This window comes from Lycium barbarum, chromosome 5, assembly GCF_019175385.1.
Source record: "Lycium barbarum isolate Lr01 chromosome 5, ASM1917538v2, whole genome shotgun sequence".
NCBI lineage: Eukaryota > Viridiplantae > Streptophyta > Magnoliopsida > Solanales > Solanaceae > Lycium > Lycium barbarum.
The window spans coordinates 111,178,989-111,194,510 of NC_083341.1; positions in this window are offsets into that span (position 1 = coordinate 111,178,989).

The following is a 15,522-nucleotide window of genomic DNA, read 5'->3' on the forward strand; positions in this document are numbered from 1 at the left end:
GTGAAGCAATAAGTTTTTAAAATATACTCCTCTTCCCATCCCATTTCTCCTGTACACATTTATACCTACATTCAACAGTTTTTAGAAACTATATTCCTAAGTTAGAACATTTTAAGAAAAATCTTAGCCTGATAAGGACGAGTTACTGTATAACGCCAATGGTTTGCTTCAAATAAAACTTTATTGCAGTTGCAACTTGCAACATCTTATGCTCTCTTGAGCTGCTACCTTACTCCCTCTCTTATTTTCAATTTACTTCTAATGAACTTATTAAAAGCCTCTCACGGAAAACATTGCCAAGTAGAAAAACAACAAGACAAAAGCAGGTTCCACTGCTACACATTCCAGAAAGGCATGTTTTTTTCTCATTTAAATAATTTTTAGTACAATAAATAGCGCGACAAATGGCAAAAACTTCGCAACAATTACTGAAGAGTCCACTCAAATTTCAGAATTACGGATTCTTCAGTGGCATATATAACTTCACGAACACCAAATAGATAAAAATCAAAAAGTATACACGGTCTATTCTACAGAAACTACTAAAATGAATTTGCAACTTCTTCCAATGGAAATGAAGCTAAAAGTTCTGATCTCATTAACTATATGAGAGGGATAATCAGCTTACAACACATGGCATTGTCTAATAACTGATTGAATATATTAAGTTGTATACAAAAAGGTAAATTGAATTCCCAAAATGGCAATTTTGAGTTGTTTAAGGCACATCACTAAGCACCTTCATGGTAACAAATATGTGAAGAGAACTCAGTTAATCCCATTTATCTATTTCAAAATTGTGAAATATTGGTTTCAATCTAACAGCGAAGTAGCATCACATTGTCTATTAAAATTAATTAGCAAAAAGCAATAGTAACAATAAATTCAACACTCAATAGAGACACGAAGAAGCTCAGAAAATGAAGCCGAACACGAAAACATATATCAAACTATCCCCAAGCCGATAAATAAAGAACAAAAAAGCAGAGAAAACACAAAACAAAAGGAGAAGGAAAACACAAAACAAAAAATTCCCTTATAAAAGGGGTTTTGGTTTCAAAAAAGTCCACGTAAATGTTCAACTCACTTTGTTGCCGAACTAGGACACACCCGAGATTTCTCCCAAATAGAGTCGCTACTAGTCTAGTCCTAACAAAATGAGTTTAGTATTTACAGGTTTTTACACATATATAATGAAAATATGGAGTATATCTTCGATTTGTATGTATGTGTGTGTGTGTATATATATATATATATATATATATATATATATATATATATCCACGTAAATGTTCAACTCACTTTGTTGCCGAACTAGGACACACCCGAGATTTCTCCCAAATAGAGTCGCTACTAGTCTAGTCCTAACAAAATGAGTTTAGTATTTACAGGTTTTTACACATATATAATGAAAATATGGAGTATATCTTCGATTTGTATGTATGTGTGTGTGTGTATATATATATATATATATATATATATATATATATATATATATCTCTTAATCCATTTTTTATTTTTTATTTGAAGCTCATATAAATCAAGTCCTATTCATGTCCAAAACCACTTTCCTTACCATGGCCCAAATAAAATTCCTTTTAACTTTTTGTCCTTTCAAATTCGGGTTCTGGCCCAAAATTTTCCCCAAATCTGAATCTGAGTTGGTCCAGAGCCATTTATCAAAACCAAGTTTACACCAAACTGAAATTTGCATCCGTTTTTTTTTTTCAGTCCATTTTTTTATCAAAAGAATCCAACTCTTTGCCCAAAAATTTATAAGTATTGACCCAATTTCTAACTTAACCCTACGACCCAAAATTAGTCTTGTTTTGAATATTAGGTTTGTTTTGAAGTTAATATCTTAATTGTTACTGGTTATGTTATGGATCTTGTTTTGAGGATTTGAAGGTTTAGGAGGCTGTCATGCTGTTTTAAAATTAAGTTAAGAATAAAACTAGTTCTATTTTTTTTCTCTTTATTTGTGACTGTTCTCATGAGATTCCAACTTAAAATAAGGTTTAGGACTTGAAGGAGGCTTTGGAGGTAAAACTGAGATAAATAATGGCTTTCAAAGTGTTTCTTTGTGGCCTGTTTGTTTGACCTCTTGCTAGTCTATTATGACTGTCTTTAAAATTCAAAAAATGGATTTGAGAATTTGCCTTTGTGCTTTCCATATGCTTATTACTTGCAAACTAGTTTTAAAATGGTTTTGAATATCCCTTGAGTGAAAAGCTGTTCTAAAAAATGATCTTGAATATTTGCTCTTCTTGTTTTATACCAAGCATGATGTGTTTTGAAGTTTCTGTGCTATTTTGGAAAGAAAAGAGCTTTGTCAAGTTTAAAACCCTCAGAATGATTCAGATTTTCTCTATTTTGTTTAGCTAGTTGTGTTAAAATGAGAGGATTTGGATTTTATGTTTCTTAAACCTATTTATTGATCAATGTGTTATTCTACCCTATTTGAACTTTGTGTGACTGTCTAAAAGAGATAAAAAATGATTTTTTTAAAAAATTGGATAAACAGATTTTGAGATTGTAACTTGGTTATTTGTTTAGTGAAAATGTTTGAAAGAGGCTGTGGCTTGTCTGTTAACTCTCAGTTGGTTTACTCTTTATGTGCACTTGGTGATTGACTTGCAAACTGTTAAAGAAGGAGGGTCTAGTATTTGAAATAAATTGTTTCTTTTCTTGACTTGCAACTGGAATAATAGGGTCTGGGGGTGGCTAGCATGAAGATAGTCTTGATTGGCTAGTGATTTATAGATCACTTCTTGTCTCATATTGGCTATTTGCTTGTAATTTTCATGTTGGTTTGTCACTTGTGACTTGCATTTGATACTTGCATTGCTTACAGTCTACTTGTTTCCCTTTGCCTAACATTATCACCTAATAGACTAAGTATAGGGATTCTAAACTATGACTAAAGCTGTTTTAGAAAACTGATGTGATACTTGCTCTTATAATACACTTCTTTGTTGTTCACTTGTAAAACTTGAGATTGCCTCATATTCTTCCCATGTCCCTATTTGCTTGTTTGAAACAAAACCATGACCAAAATGCTATGGAATGACCTAGGATAGTGCCATGCCCTCTTTAATAGCCTTGGAACCCCTGAAATACTAAGTGCCTCTTTTTGAGTTTTCCCCTTTGATAATGTTTGATTATAACTACTGTCTGTACCTATTTGACCTCTACTTGTGATCTTGGCTCACTGTTTGGACCATATAATATTTTGAACTCCATCAAAGACCTAAGATAGTATTATGTACCCCTTTTGATCCTATCTTATTTTAGACTCATTGAATCTGCCATTGCTCTTATTTAAAACTGTCCAGTTGTTATATTCAATATGACCCTAAGTTGACTTATAGCTTGCACATGGGACAATACCATGCTCTTATCTCTTTCTTTTGGATTGTTTCACCTTGTTTTGGTTATCCTTTGCCTAGAATTCCTTGTTGTCTACTTGATGTGATCCTATTGATCCTATAATGGTTCCTTTAACTTCTCTGTGAACTAGACTAAGTTAAAATTGTTTTGAGAATTTGCTAATGATTTTTGAAACTGGCTATGAACTGAGAGGACTACTATGACCAGTTGAGATTATACTATGGCCATGTGGAGTTTAACTAAGCTTGATGAACCTGATAAAATTGGATCTTGTTGAACTTAGTGCAATGCTAAAACTGAAACAAAAGACTGCTTTAAAAAAATAAGTGTAGCATCTGTCTATTTGCACTTGTCTTGGTAGTTTGTTTATAGATTTCTAGGGTTCATATATATGTCTCCCCACCTCTATTTGGTTGCTTGTAACCTAGACATGTTTAATAGGGTGTTTTGAATTTAGGACAGTGTCATGAACCTTCTTTAGTCATAGTTTAGGCTCCCATAGACCTGTGATGGTTCCCATGTGCGTTTCCTACTGTTTGAGACTTGTTGTGGTTGCAGTTGAGTTATGTTTACACCTAAGGTAGCTTCATGCTCCCTTTTACTTTCTGGTGGACCTGTTGGTCCTGTTTTGATTACTCTTTAGGTCCTATTAGGATCCTGCTTGATCTTACATATGTGTTTGGACCTATCTGCTTAGTTATGGGCATAAAGCTAAGTTAAAATTGTTATTTTTAAAAGCTCTACAAAGTTTTCTATGGGACTACTTATATGCTGAGATAATGTTTTGTAATTAGCTGAACCTTTCTGACCTATGAATGAACTTAAACTAGGGCATAGCGACCTGAGGAACTATGGTAAATTTGCACCCTGTAACACTGGATATTTCGACTTGCTTAAGCTTGAAATTGGTGCAAAATGACTTTGGGTCCTAAAACTTGCTTTTGTGACCCTAACACACAGAGTGGTTGATTCCCCTCTAAAAATTTAAGAACTAAGATCATGAGTGTATGATTATGGTCTTAGCCTGTTTTCTTTCTTCTACACCTCTTAAACATGTGCTGCTTTTCTTCTTTATCCTCTCATTGTTAATACTGATTGCTTTATCACCTAAAAGTGTGTCATGCTCCCCTTGATTATGCTAAGACTGTTTTATGAATTTTGACTCTGGATGTGCCTTGCATTGCCAAACATCTACATTGCTTGAGACTGCTTGATTTCCTTGTTTCTGTGATTAGTTGAATTTTCCTGTGGCATTGAGGTTGCATATTATAGAACTCTTGCTTGTTTGTTAGCCTTGACGGATAGTTAAATTCTTGGCTTTAAAAAGTGAGGAATTTCTTTTAAGAGATTTGAACTTGTTAAGTGACCCGAATGTGGTGTATTAGAGTTAATGTTAATAGAAAATGTAGCGTATATCAAGTGTATATGGAGGGTATGCCCCTTAAAGGGTTTTGCTCTTCAATGGTATACTAATAGTATATCGCGTATATCATAGGTTTGACACTTAGAAAAAAATTGAGAAGAAATTGAGTAGTATATCACAGGTGTATTATGTATATCACACTTTGACACTTAGAAAATTTGAGGAGAAAACGAGTTTGGGCCTGTTGCTTGGGCCTGTTACTTGCGATTTTCATACCTGAGCTGTTATCACTGTTTTGGGCCTTCCTTTGTGATATTTGTGAAAGTTTTGAGTTATATTCATACGGGCTTGGCCCAATAAAGTTGTAGTTCATTTTTGCATTGTAATAATTATTATAGCCTTTTAATTTTGTACTTAGTTTAATTTGTGGGCGTATACTAATGTTATGTATACCTGTTTGTATCCTTGTCCATCCAAACCCGTTCGTTGAGGCCCACTAATGTATCTAGATCGAGTCAACCCAATTTGGAGCAAAAATGGAGCATAACTTGGAGCGAATAAATTTTATATGCATTTATTCTGTTGGGCTTAGTAGGCCCACTCCATATCTTTTATTATTTATTTGGAAAATTGATGAAATATGCAAATTGGAGCCCTTATAGGATTATCGCGTATTTTAAAGTCGCCGAAAAATTAATTTTCTATAAAATTTAAGACTAATTTTGAGGCATTAATGCAAATTTGGGACTGATTTGATTAGAAGGATTAAAACTGCCGATTTTTTTTAAAATTAAGGACCAAATTGAACATGTATGAAACCTGTGGACTTGTGACATATGGACTGATTTGGACTAATGTTCAGAACTTTTGGGGCTAATTGTGATTATTTATATTTAGACTAAAAAAATAAAACTTGACAAAAAATATAATAAAATGGACTATATATATAGAATACGATTAGTATGTGGACTATAATAGTATGCTTAAAACTATTTTTTCCAAAAAATATTTTCCATGCTTAAAAAATATTTTCAAAACTATTTTGGGTGGACTTACGTAGGGTTCTACTTAGGCTAAGAGCCTTCGGGTATTAGCCTAAGTGTTCTGGTCTGACACCCCAAACGCTCAAATTTGGGCAAAGTTTTACCACTTTCGTTTCTTGAAACATGATATAACTCGCATGAATGACCAAATTTTTGTGGAAATATAAGCTGAAATAATTTTTTCACTATAAACAATTCATATCTACAAAGGCATAATATTAGAACCCGTAGGTCAACCGTATTTTATGGATCTTTAATACTGGGGTGCCTAACACCTTCCCTAGGGGATCACCAAAACCCTTACCAGAACTTTGGTTAGATTAGGATTCTTTTAAAATTTAACCATTTTGAATGAACCCTTTTCGAAATGGTTTTCCTAATTTCCTAAAAATTAGGTGGCGACTCTAAAATAAAGTCCATTTAGAGCACCATCCATATAGAAGTATATTTTTTCCTTTTTCCCGGTACAATTGACAATCGTACTTCTCCGGGACACTTTCCTTTTTAAATGAGGCAAGTGCAAATACGAATAGGAAAAAATATGACCCGCTGCAGATGGTAACTCTGCTGGGGGTAATTTAAGGTTCTAACCATAAGGGTTCCAATAATTTATGTGTTTGTATGATATAAATTGTTTAAGTGATATAAATTGTTTATGTGTTTAAATTTTCGCAAAATATAACTGTCATTTATGCATGCATACTCCACCACTACTGGCATTTATTTTACTTTTTTTTTTCTAAGGGTGACGACGCGGGATGAGCTGCGGTCATACCTTCACTAAAAAACCTTTAACTATATTCTTTGGAGGTCTCTAAGGTCGAGTGGGCATACGGTCATCCCACAGCCTTAGAGAGCCCACCCCCAACTTGTCCGCTTGGGTAACTAGTGTCATTCGCTTGGAAAACCACTTTAGAATAATTAGCGTAGAGCGAAGCCAAATCCTTACTGATATAGCGCATGCTAATCATAGACCGATTTGGGTATCTCAGACCTACCTGAATCGGACAGGAAAGACACCTTACTGTGTGCAGATGGTGTAAAAACCTGAAGACACTGCATCCCACTATTTTCTATTTGGAAGCATTATTATGCCATGTGTGAAATAAATTACTATTCCTGGAGGCGGGGAACTAACAGTGTTTTGTCTTGTAGATGTCTCCTGATATGCAGTTTGATATGGTTGTGGGTCCACCACCAGGTTTAGTGATGTGGTGGGAAGGTTTGAATAATGATCAGGAGAAAGAGATAAAGGGTTGTATAGGGCATCTACCTTCGTTGATGGATATGACTGGGGATCCGGGTTTGCTAGAGATTATTACTGGTTATTGGGACAACAACAGAATGGTGTTCAGATTTGGAGAAATACAGATGACTCCCACTTTAGAAGAGATTAAAGATGTCTTGGAAAGCGTAGGAAGTGCTAATAGACTCAAAAAGGAGTTGGCTCAAAATATGCTTATCCCTCACAAACCTACCCCAAAAGAAATCATAGACATGTTTGTTGTCAACAAAGTCGATTGGGCACAGGGACCCACTATAGCCTTTAGAGAGTTATATGGGAGGTATTCATCCAAACAAGGGTATGAAAACCACATCCTTGAGTTTTCTTCACTCTAGTCCTGGGAAGCTAACCAAACATTAGCCTTTATCACCTGCCTATTGGGAACCATGGTATTTCCACAAAATGCCTCCCTAGCTATTGACACCCGGGTTTCCTTTGCTGCCCACGCTGTTCTTAGAGGAGTTACAATAAATGGGCTTACCAAATATTTTGACATTATCCCTATTATCCTATCAGATATATATTGGGCTTTGGGAAAGTGTCACGACCCGACTAGGGGCCGTGACGGGTACCCGGGGCTAACCACCGAGCACCACTCGTTCTACTACTTATCATGCTCATTAAACGCTCTTTTATCAAATTCACACTCAAATTATAAGAAAAACATCTTTCATTTGAAAACATAAATACTTTCATATACATATGCCTCTCGGCCATCAAAATAATATATATACAAAGTAGCAATCTCGTGAGACCATATAACCCACACTGCGTATCTACGAGCCTCTACTGGAGTGCTAGACATAAGGACGGGACAAGACCCCATCTTTCCCAAAATACATATACACAAAAGAATAATCATAATCACCTCCGGACAATGGAGTGCTCTCAAATCAGCTTCTAGCTCCTATGAGTCTGGATCAGGATCACCTCCCTGCCTACATGTGGGCATGAACACAGCGTCCAAAGAAAACGGATGTCAGTACGAACATTGTACTGAGTATGAGAGGCATAAACAATAATGAAACATTAATGAAATGAGGATGCATCAAACGAGGAGCAATCTGTAACTGACTGTGAATCATAAAAGAAATAAATCATGCTGTCTTACTTACACTCATCATCATATCATATATGCATAAATGTATAAGTATAAGCTGCCCGTCCATGTAGGTACGGTGTAATAATAAGAAACCTGCGTCCAGGCCTCCCGCGTCCGGGGTATAAGCTGCCCACTATAGTGGTGTGTATATCTGCCCGACTATATAGGTACGGTGTAATATCATCATCATATGCTCATTATATTATGCTCATCATAGTATGCTTATCATAATATGCTCATCATAATACATGCATGAAGACTCCAGGACAACTATCTTTATCGGGGTGACGTAAGGTCGTGATCCCCTGATTTCATTATGAAGCATTCACAAGAATTTTGCCTCACCTTGAAGGAAGTAGTATATAAGGTGAGTGTGTACAATGCATAACATCATCGACTTTATGGTACTCTGCCTCACCTTAAAGGAACAATACATAAGGTGAGTGTATACAATACATGACATACTTAACTTAATGGTATTCTGCCTCACCTCGAAGGGAATAATGTATGAGGTGAGTGTATACAACATACGACATCATTAGCGCTATAGGAACGTCATATCATGAACTCTAGAGTCTTTAGACTCAAGTTTATCATCATCATCATTGGACTCATAATGTATCTCTCATCTCATATAGCTATTCATGAACATAGACTATTAGTTTTCTTGAAGATAGGAAATTCTTGGAGAAGGAGGAAATTCATACCATAAGATTCATGCCATAGAAAGAAAGGACTAGCCTCACATACCTTTTCGTCTAGCTACTCTATCGCTTGAACGTTCCTCTCCAATATGTATGCTTCTACCTTCAAGAGAATTCACATTAACGTTAGTTAATCGACTATAAGAACGTGTTACTATTTCTAGAGAAAATTGAGCAGCATTTCCCTTGTTTATACTACTTTCCCCATATTCTATATCAACTCCCAAACGTTCATAACAACATTCATCATTTATTTACATTTACCACAATTCACCATTTCCCTTCAATTTCTCCACAATTATGGTCATAGATAATTATCGCGTTGTCTCATATATAATACTTATTCCATGGTCTATAGGTCATTCATAACATGTTTACAATCACCACATACCAATATTCATAATTCAATCCAACTATTGTTCAACAATGACACTATTCACTCATTTATGACCCATTTTCTATACTCTTCTACAATCCAAGTGTTTCAACTTATCAATACTTCAAACATCATGAAAATACCATGAAACTTACCTTAGATAGTGTATAAACAAGCCTTGAATGGAAATACTCTTCTAGCACCAAAACCCTATTTCACTTCTCTTGGGATTTGTTGGCTTGGATGACTTTAATGGGTTTCACACTCTTGATTCTTGTTGGTTTGATGAAGTTGATCATCAATTTCCTTTGTATTCTTGTGGATGAAGAGTGGAGAGAATATTCTAGAGGTTTCTTGACTTGTGGAATGAAAATGAAATGAAAATGAAATGAGAGAGAGGTCCCTTATATTAATTCACAATCTGTCCCGACCAGAACATACGGACCAACATACGGTCCGTATATTTTTCACTGACCGTATGTTTGGTCCAGTGAAGTGTTCCATTCTGGGCTGAACCTACGGCTGGACATACGGTCTGTGTATTTTATACGGCTAGTATGTCTGGCCGTATAATGTCCAGCTATCCGAGACTTGTTCTCGTCGACTCGTTTGATCTCCGATCCTTATGGAACCTTCTTGACACTTGTTTAACACCTCAATACCAATCTAAGGGACATTATTACTCTTCTCTAAGACGTCATTACGCCATCATTAACTCGTCGCTTAAAATTCCTACCCGACACATAACATATCCTTTACTTTCTTTGTCAAACTTCTTCCTTTTGGTCAAATGTCTTTGAATCTCGATTTGTATCATCAAATTCTATCTCGTACTTATCAACTCATCGTATACGTCGTGCTATTCCCTATCCTATTCACTGTACATTAACGGGGAATTTTCCAAGGTGTAACAGAAAGTGCCGCAACCATTATTACTACTTCCAAGGTTACAACTTCTTAGTTCAATGGTGGATACTTAAGCATTTAGATAGTAGTGGTTTATCTTCCTGCCGAGATCCGACCCTGAGAGAGGATGATTTGGGAGTCGCCACTTTGCCTTGTGGGGTTCAAGATAAAAGAGGATGGGCTCACATCTTTTACAGACTTGGAGAACAACATATCAGGTGGACAGTACCTGATTTTCATTCCAGGACTGTTTGTGTTAAGAGCCATAGGCGTCCTTATTTACCGCTTATGGACATTAGGGGAATCGGGTCCTATCAACCATTGAGAGTACTTATACAGTTTGGTATGAGACAAGTTATTCCAAATGTGGGTAATATGGGAGAGTTTGTACGAGATTATGAAGAAGGTCGTATCGAAGGTATAAAAGATGCCCAGAAAGATTGGAAGAATATGATAAGGGAAGATAAGTTGGATGAGGATTCAAACAATCCAAGTCATGATGAAAACTACTACGAGAAGCTTAGGGATGAGCAAGCTGGTACTGCTACTCCAGAACCATATCAGTATAAATTTCCCGGGGATAGGAAGCCGCGAATGCAATTCAGGTTAGAAGAATGAAACGACGAATGGAAGAAAGAGAAATGGATCATCAAGCAAAAATAAAATATGACCAATAGATAATTAAGAGTTTGACAGACGAGGCAGACGCCTCATTGAAAAGCTTAGAATGGCTTGACACTTTTGTTAAAGGAGCCATAGATACAGGAACGTCGTTGACCGACGATCAGAGGGGTCAATGGATTGGGACAGCATTGATGCCATCCCATGTATCCATTCTAACCGCCCTTCGAAGGGCCAAGAAGGCACGAGGTAATAGAGAGGAGATTTCTGTCCGAGGAGGGACTTTTTCTGATTATTGCATTTACCTTAAAAGCCTTGTAATCCCACTTGGGAAAATATTATTAATGAAAAGCACTAGGTTTTTTTATTTTTTGGAACAATACATTTGTTTTACATATGACACAATTCTGCTTCATACGCTAGTAGCCTCGGAGCAACGGGGTATAGGAAAGCGAATTATGTATTGCCTAAATTCTTATTTGATATAACTGCTCTGTGTGAAAATCATATATATTGTCGAAACTCTTGATTGGTCCATATTCCGGTCACTACCTAAAAGGAAAACCAAGAAAATAATCCCTAAAACCAAATTTAGCTTCACTTTTAAAAGGTTGATTTGCTAATAGGAAATGGAGACTCCAGACAGCATGAGTGCGACTTCTCCTTACGTCAACCTAATCAGTGATGATGAGAACGTGGAAGCTACAAGTGAGAGAAACCGAAAACGGGACGATAGAATGAAAAAAGCTGTCCAAACCGCTAAGGCGGCCATTGAGAAAATGAAAGAAGTAGAAACTCTCCTAGCTTATGTTGAGGAACTAACAAAGCAACACCCTGCCAATTGGATAAAATGGGGAAAGGCACCAGAAGCACCACTTGGGGATTATGTCCCGCTCAGTCAACAAGAAGGGCTTGACCCCATACCTTATGGAAATGATGAACTGCTTATCCCCAATCTGAAAGTCTATGAAGACCCGCGCGAATCTCAGTTCGAGTAACCTCCAGTTTCGTGCACGATTGTTCTTAAGGGCACAAGATCACACAATTGGGGTACGCCAGTAGAAATGTCCAAACAAGAAATCTTGGAGACCTTGGGGAGTTTTGGAATATATGCACAAAACCCAAATCTGTTGCCACCGTGTGCTCCTTCTATGATCTGCAGGAGATGCCTCTACCAAGTCAGTCAGGACATACAGCCAATGAGTGTGGAGCATTGGAAAGAAAGCTTATCCAATGGATTGACCAAGGAAAAATTATCCAACTATGGGGGACCCACCCTTTCCTGACCCATAACCAAGGAAGAAATTATCCAGAAAAGATATCAAAGGTTAGGTTCTAGAGGAGAGACTTCTCTAAATTCGAGGAGCCATATGTCAGGATTCACTCCCTACTGTGTAGCGTGAAGAAGATAAGAGCAGTGCCACAAACCTATCAGGGTCGCCCAGGATCTCTAAGAGAGAGGGTTTGCGTATATTATCATGGATGCCCTGGCCACGACATTGAGGAATGTGTGGATTTCAATCTTGAATTGGAATACCTCGTGAATGAATGCCATGTTTGGATTGTCGCGGGAAGACAATGATAGAAGATAAAGATGAAGAAGACAATGAAGACTTGCTTAATATGATTGGGTAGAAAAACATAAGTATCCCTTTACTGCTTTCAATAAGATAGAATATTCCTTTCCCTTTTTGTAGTCTACATTTGGGTATTTTTACTATAACTGACGTAGTCCTGAACTGGTATACCGCAGACTTCGTATGAGGATAACAATACAGTCGACACCAGATTTGCGATAGTTATCGCAGTATGTGAAAATGTTGTGAGTCCAAATTTTCAGGGGTGGCAGATGTCATGAGAATAAAAAATGACCCTGCACTTGAAAACATAATTTTCATTAGTAGCATCTTGCTTAAGAAAACGACAACCGGACTGGGGTGTGTAGGTTTTGCAAAAGTGCGGTATAGCTAGACCCAGATCCCAACGGAAGTTATCATTGAACAATGAAAACATCTGAAAATGACGAGAAAAGAGCCGGTCAAAGTATCGTGATTATTATCCATAGTAGATCATTTTTTCAAAATATACACAAAAAACACACACTTACAAGAGAAAAGAAAGAAGACGGACAAGCATTTGCAAAAAGGCGAACATAATATCGAAGAATGGCTTCAATGTCAACAACATGGTAAAATGTCACTCAGGTATGACTACATATAAATCAAGATTTTCAACACACAGGACTCAGCATTTGGAAATGAGCTAGAAGCTACCGAAGATGGAAGCAAAAGCCAGATTCAAAACATGTGGACTATACGTGGAACTTTTTCTTGGGCAACTGGTCAGAAATCATGTACGAAAGTCAAGCTTTCTACACCCGGGATTGGAAATCACTTCAAGCATCAAAGCTAATAGATCCTTTCCAAAAACCGCCTTCGGTTCATATTTTTCAACCGGAAATAACCAAAAGGATTCCCACATAAAGGGATATTACTTTTTCGGGCTATCGAGTCGAACTACAATTGGCCTGATTCCAAAGCCAAGGATATGTAGGCTACTCAAGTTTCGAAGATCGGCCATATTCCTATAATTATCTCGAAACACCTCGAGGTAGTTTAACGAAAATTCCTTCCTTTATAGTCCTCATAGAGTCAGAACTACAAATGGCATGAATTCTCATGTAACCTGAGATATGTAGGAAACCTAGAAACCGGGGTCCGACCATAATTTTGCGCAAAGAGAGCTGTAATTTCTATTATTCGGTAAAAATTAGGTTTGTCAAAATTCGTAACTCAAGGATGGCCTTGCCATCCTCGAACTCCGAAGGGGCAATTGTTGACACCTAATTTTTACCTCACAAGACACGTATTTTAATTTTCAAAATTCCCGAGTCAAAGACGGAGCAAGGATGCTCCTAAAAATTTAAATTTCAAAAATCCTAAGAAAATTGCTAAAAAAAATTGACATTTGATTATTATTCTGTAAAAATTGATACTTGCAAGAAAATTACGAGTTAGTTACTTTCATAAATATAATTCAAAAAGAAAATACATATCTTGCTTCGTCTAACTCGGAAAAATTATTGATTAAGACGACGTATGAATTGCGCCTCATTTTTAACCGCATTTTTACATTTTTAAATATTCCCCGGAACTATATCAATATTAGGTTTATTTTGAAGCTAATAGTTAAATTTACGGGTTTTAAACTTTAACTAGCCTAAATAATTATTTTATTTAGTTATATGTGTATTTATAATACTTAGTCTTTATTTTAAATTGGGGAAAGGGGGGTCCATTTAAATGTTTTAAAAACTTTGAGGTTTGGGAGGGGGGGGGGGGGGGGGGGGTTATTGGGGAGTGAAAGTTTAATAAAATAAACTTTGGGACTGATTCGATTAGAAGGACTAAAAACTGCCCATGTTTGTGAAATTAAGGACCAAATTGAACATGTATGAAACCTATGGACTTGTGACATATGGACTTATTTGGACTAATGTTCAGAACTTAAGGGACTAATCGTGATTATTTAGACTTAGACTAAAAAAATAAAACTTGACAAAAAAGATAATAAAATGGACTATATATATATATATATATATATATATATATATATATATATATATATATATATATATATATATAATACGATTAGTATATGGACTATAATAGTATGCCTAAAACTATTTTCCATACTTAAAAAATATTTTCAAAACTATTTTGGGTGGACTTACGTAGGGTTCTACTTAGGCTAAGAGCCTTTGGGTATTAACCTAAGTGGTCTGGTCTGACACCCCAAACGCCCAATTTTGGACAAAGTTTTACCACGTTCGTTTCTTGAAACATGATATAACTCACATTAATGACCAATGTTTTGTGGAAATATAAGCTGAAATAATCTTTTCACTATAAACAATTCATATCTACAAAGGCATATTATTAGAACCCATAGGTCAATCGTATTTTACGGATCTTTAATATCGGGGTGCCTAACACCTTCCTCGGGGGATCACCCGAACCCTTACCCGAACTTTGGTTAGATTAGAATTCTTTTAAAGTCTAACCGTTTTGAATGAACCCTTTTCGAACTGGTTTTCTTAATTTCCTAAAAATTAGGCGGCGACTCTAAAATAAAGTCCATTTATAGCACCATCCACGTAGAAGTATATTTTTTCCTTTTTTCTGCTACGATTAACATATTTTTTCCTTTTTCCCGGTACGATTGACAACCGTACTTCTCTGGGACACTTTGCTTTTTAAATGAGGAAAGTGCAAATACGAATCAGAAAAAATACGACCCGCTACAGATATCTGAACTTCATATCTTCCTCAGTTTCCCAAGTCATTTCTTCTCTATTATTATTTCTCCATAGAACTTTGATTGAAGCTACATCCTTAGTTCTGAGTCTCTGAACTTGCCTATCTAGAATTGCAATAGGAATTTCTTTGTAAGATAGTTTCTTGGTGACATGGACATCATCCACAGACATAATTCTGGAAGGATCTTCAATGCATTTTCGAAGCATCGATACATGAAACACTGGGTGGACTGACTCCAAGTCCGATGGTAGATCTAACTTATAAGCTACCTGGCCTATCTTGCATACAATCTTGTAAGGCCTAAAATACCAGGGACTAAGCTTCCCCTTTTTACCAAATCTCATCACACCTTTCATAGGTGACACCTTCAAGAATACCCAATCATTTACTTGGAACTCTAGGTCTCGTCGGCG